Source organism: Prinia subflava, chromosome 1 (genome assembly GCF_021018805.1).
Source record: "Prinia subflava isolate CZ2003 ecotype Zambia chromosome 1, Cam_Psub_1.2, whole genome shotgun sequence".
Taxonomy (NCBI): domain Eukaryota; kingdom Metazoa; phylum Chordata; class Aves; order Passeriformes; family Cisticolidae; genus Prinia; species Prinia subflava.
The window spans coordinates 141,506,598-141,512,095 of NC_086247.1; the positions used below are offsets into that span (position 1 = coordinate 141,506,598).

The 5,498-nt window shown below is 43.7% G+C and overlaps 1 non-coding gene across 1 annotated transcript; it reads left to right on the plus strand.

Moving 5' to 3' along the window:
* Positions 1-2,427: 2,427 nt before the first annotated feature.
* TRNAG-UCC (transfer RNA glycine (anticodon UCC)) lies at positions 2,428-2,499 on the plus strand. Its single transcript has one exon. It is a non-coding gene; the product is annotated as a tRNA-Gly (tRNA).
* Positions 2,500-5,498: the final 2,999 nt, after the last annotated feature.

Consider the following 5,498-nt stretch of genomic DNA (forward strand, 5'->3'; position numbering starts at 1 on the left):
AGAGAGAGAGGGAGGCAAAACAAATAACCAGGACAAATTTCAAGCAGAGCCCCTGATTTGGCAGTGTGTGTCTATGGCCTGAACATACGAGAGTTTAGGAGGCTTTGCATTTGAGACTGGAACACTGATGTCAGATTTCAACAGATTTCCAGGTACTTACAGATGTCCAGAAGTGTTTCTAGAATTCCTTAAGCAGTATAAGACTTTGGGAATGTGGCCCTCTGAGTTTATCTGCAAGTTTCGGTGCTTAAATACTTTAGAAATCTCATGCAGCTTTATGAGCTGGGATGCAGGTGGCTGCCTTTGAGAGGTCAGCTTAGCTGTCCCACTTCTCTGTCCTGCTCCATCCACATACTTCAGCTTCCAGCTTTGTCAGAGCTGGCAATCCTCATTCAGTGCTTTTTCTCAATTCAGTGGGGGCCTATCTCTCTTCCCAGTTCTATCACACTTTTAAAATCGCCTTCTTCATTCTGTAATGCCTTAAAATACAGGATGGTGAATTCACAAAGAAGATGTAGTTAAGATTAGAAGCTGAAGGAAGAGAAATATCATTCTTATAAGAAGAGCCACACTTCCTCCAGGCTGACTTTTTTACTAAAATTATTCAAATTTCCTAAACAGAAAGATAACTATTTTCAGATGTTTGTCTGCAGAATTTCAAGTTCCAGGGAATTTTTCGGCAAGGGAGCATATAAAGAATAATAATTTTTGAAGATTGTTACACTATATTTGCCAGTAATGTTGGAAACAACTCTCACGAGGTTTAAATTTACTATCCATGCCTTTACTAAAAATATTTATGGTGCCTACAGATTAGTAGAAAACCGTGAAAATCACTACAATAAGGTATGTATTTTTGAAAAGTGATTATAATCAGTGAGTCTGGTGTGTCTCATTTTAACTTATTCTTAAACTATAAGCCTACAGCCCCAAGGTCAAGGCCCTGTGTAAAAAGCTTCCATAACAAATACACAGAAAATGTGGTTCCCAAAAGCAGTGGTTCATACAGCACATTGCTGAAGTGTGGGTTTGCACAGCAATGCATGTGCACTGCATGTCACATGCAGTCAAAACAGACTCTGCTTCATGCAGCAGAGCCCTCTTAATTTGTTTTGTTAAATCTTAGCTATAAATACACTTATCAGTATGTCCTCATGAGCTGTTTGCAGAGCATTCCAAAGAGGATCTTGGCTGGTTTTGCTGACTTTTAAAGTAAAATATGATAAGAAAATGAGAGAAGACTTGATATCCTTACTATAGCATGGCTGTGCAAGACAGACTTTCATTTAAGGTTGCAAGAAATTTCATCTGTACCAACACTTGTGAAACGGTCAGAGTGTGCACAGGCCTGGGGGAGCTGCTATGGACCTGCTCATCTCTCGGATGCCAAGTGACAGAAAGGTCAGGATCGATGGATGTCTGATCAACATTAGGTCTTACAACATTTCTGCTTGCTACTGCAGGAAGCTGAAGACAGAGGAACTGAGAATGAAAGAGATGTGAAGGTCTCTCTGCTTAGGACCTCTCTGCTGGCACAGAATGGTTTCCACCACAAACTTGCTGAGATTCCTACGTGTTAAGAGTCACATCTGTTTGTAAACAGGACATTCTCAGAAGGGAAATCATGGATGCCTGGGTTAATCATAGGATATCCTCACACCATGTGATTTTTTTTGAGATTTTGTTCTCCTAAAATAGTTTGTTGGCTCTATCCACTGTAGTAGAAAATATTTCACCACACATTATGTCAAAAAACGTATTGAAGTCTGAGATTCAGCATTTCATGATTATGCTTCAGATAACCATCTTTCAAATATCAACCTTTTGCAACTATATTTATTTTATTTTCAGCTACATTTTCCATGTAATCTTAGGTTTCTTTGGATGATACTAAGAAGATAAAAGCAGTAGTTGATGGAAAGGACAACACATGTAATTTTTTATAACATTTTCACCCTAATTTTTCAGACATGAGATAAAAATCTCATCTTCAATATTAATGCTGGAAAGACTATTTCTTCTACTAAAAATGAGAATGCTTATTTCATCAGATGTGTGCTGTCAGCCAGCCTTTTTTTCCAATTGTGCTATTATCCACAGTCCCTTCTGTGGATAATAATGGTCCCTTCTGTATCCCTTTCTGAAGGTTTTAGTCCTTCTATTTGGAATTTCTTTTAAACCAATCAGGATGCTGGAAACGTTAACTGAACAATACCTTAGGGTTTTTTTTCAGTGTTTAAAAACAAACAAGCAAGCAACAAGCTTCTGATTTTCTAGTAGCTCTGGCAGCCGTGGAGAAACCTGGAACGCCTCCATGAGTAGCTCTTTGCCGTGCTTGAGGACAGGTGGAAAATCCTGCGGGAAACCGGGAGCGGAGGGAAGGAGGGAAGGCAGGAGGGAGGCGAACAGGGAGATGCTCTCACCGCGGCGTTGGTGGTATAGTGGTGAGCATAGCTGCCTTCCAAGCAGTTGACCCGGGTTCGATTCCCGGCCAACGCAGATTCGTTTTGACGCCGCTCCCAGCGGGTGCAGGCGGTGCTGCCATCATCCATCCATCCATCCGCAGGGATGCGGAGCGCCGGGACCCGGGAGGGCCGGCAGGGACGGGCGGGTCCCGCAGCACCGAGGGACGGAGGGTCCAGCCCGGCGGGCAGGGTAGGACCCGCGGCTCCGGGGGGATCCCACAAGGGCCGGCGGAGATGGAACGGATCTGCCCGAATGAGAGCGAGGGTGACCGCGGGTTCACCGCACACGGAACCGTCCGCAGGCACAGGGAGCCGCCCTTGGGCTGGTGTGGGCGTTTGTGGAGCAGAGGCGGTGTCCGGGGCTGTCCTCAGTACCGGAGAGGCGCGAGAATGCCGGAGAACAGTGGAAAGGCTGCAAGGATGGGGGCAGGCTCCGGCATTCCTGCTGTGAAGAAAGAGGAGAGGGCAAAGAGGGGGAATCTTACTGATACTGGAAAATATCTGAAGGTAGGGTGCGAACAGAACGGAGCCGGGCTGTGCCCAGGGGCAGGACAAAGGGGAACGGGCACAAACACATGGAACGTGCCCTGTGAACATCAGGAAACACCTTTTCATTATGAGGGTGACAGCACTGGGTACAGGTTGCCCAGAGAGAAGGTTGTGGAGTCTCCATCCTGGGAGATTTTCAAAAGCTGTCTGGACGTGTTCCTGGACAACCAAGTGTTCCTGCTTCAGCATCAGGGTGGAGCAGATGGCACCCAGAGGTCCCTTACAGCCTCAGCCGTTCTGTCACTGTGCATCAGGCCAAGCAGTCCAGCCAAGGCGAGAACTGAGGGCAGAGGACCCTACAAGATGTGATTTCTCTGGGAGTGGGAACAGCGGCAGGAGCTGGGCTGAGGCAGAGCAGCCAAGGGAAGGTGTGCTGCTCCAGCAGAGCCAGAGCAGTGCATACAAGCTCTGATTCACTACAGAGAGAGTAGCTGGTGCCTTCAGATGATACATCACAGTCCAGAGTCAAGCACCTCCCAGGAAGTCTCGCTGTCTGAGTGCCCAGTCAGGTCTCTGACAGGGCAAACCAGTTTTGGTGATGTAATTAATCACTGTCAATCCCACGGCTCAGAATCTTGTTATTCTTGAAACCTGACTCTTGACGACTCTTTCAGAGAAAATGTTCTATCCCAAAGCAATTTTGAAATAATTTATATTATGTTTCCAAAAGCTGTTTATATGACAGTTGCAGACAGGACCTACTCACATAGTAGGCTGCAGTGAATGGAAGAAAATGCAATTATAATGAGTGTCCACTTCTTTTGTTTCAGTCTCTTTCTTTTTCGTCCTCAAGTAGGAGAAAATGCACTCGTAGGTTTATAGAAATCAAAAGAAGGAAAAGGCTAAAGGAGCTGAGCTAGCCCAATGAGAAGTTCTAGCCATTTGCACTTTACAGCTAAATGTGTAATGACTAGAGTTCCTAGGATGAGTGGAAATGGGAGCTACAGGCTGTGAGAATAGCTAAAAATAGTTAAAAATAGTTAAAAAATAGTAGTTAAAATAGACCAGATAGATTTACAAAAGGTTGATATTTGGAAAAGGGTGAAATCTCCTGTTCTTCTAAAAGAGAAGAGGTTCTGGAAGCAGTTGGTGGGTGCAATTCCAGCAGGATACAAGGGACTGAAATTTAAACCAGAGGGGTTTTACCTGCCCAGAGTCTCATTGTAACTTTATTGTTACTAAACTACTAAACCTAAGCGTATCGGTCAAAATGATTAGTTGCCCTTCTTGAATCATATTAGACTTCTACAGGGGAAAAAAAAATTACTTATTGATATAAGCCTGGATCCAACTAGAGGGAAAACCTCACTAAAAACCTAGAAAATGCTCCAAAAAGAGCTGCTGAACCACCAGAGTAACACAAGAGATGCTCCACTTCAGGGCTGCATGGAGCAAGCAGGGCATCACACTCTGTCATACATGAGTTACTCAAGGTCCACTGACAGCCACTCCTATCAGCTTCAGGCATTACACTGAGCTCTCAGGTGGTAGGTAAAAAAGGAGACAACAACAATATGAAACTGCAAGAGGGGTTTGGACTCAGTGTCCTACATGCCCACAAATTAGAAGTTAATACTCTATGTGTACTTGCTCTTGTAGTAGTTCTCCTAGATATGATGTGCTTGCCAGATGTGTTTACTACAGTTTCTTTTATCTGTGTTTTTGCAGTAAATGGAAATAAAAAACTTGGTGTTTTCTCATGGATTAAAGGCAGTAATTTTGCTGAAAACCCGTAAGCTATGAGATGCTTCTGGATTTTTTGATTTTTTACTGCACAGGAAGGCAGGGATACGTTTTGTTGTTCGGCTCTATTTTGACACTTCAGGTAGAATTGTGCAATGTCTAGGGATATCCTTGTAGTGTGCACATTGATAGCATTCTATGCTAGCAATAATCAATTAGTGGGGTCTCACAGCTGATTAGCAATGAGCTGTAATGCAGCTTTGCAATCAGTTCCCAAGAAAGGTACAATGCTATTTTAGAAGCAGGATGAAAAGCAGGATCTCATAGAACTTCATTCATAGAACTGTATCTTAGAACCAGGGTATCATAGAATGTCCTGGAAGGGACCTGAAAGATCATCTGGTTCCAACAATCTGTCATGGATGGAACCAGATTGTTCCAAGTCCCATCCACCTTGGCCTTGAAGTCTTCCAGGGATGCAGCAACCATAACTCCTCTGGGCAACTTTTTCCAGTTGCTCACCACCCTCACAGTAAAGAATTTTTTTCTAATATTTAATCTACACCTACTCTCAGTTTGAAACCATTCACCCTTGTCATCTCACTCTATGCCCTTGTAAATATCCCTCTCTGTCTGTCTTGTACTTATTTGCCCTTGATTTATTCCTTCTTTTGAGTACAGGGAAAGAATTTGCTAATTCCTATCATGGATGCCTTAAAAAGAGAAGGGAGAACTTTCCAGTAGCATCTGCTTCCTGTCCCCTTACTCACTGTAGAAGCACAATATCTAAATATCAACAAT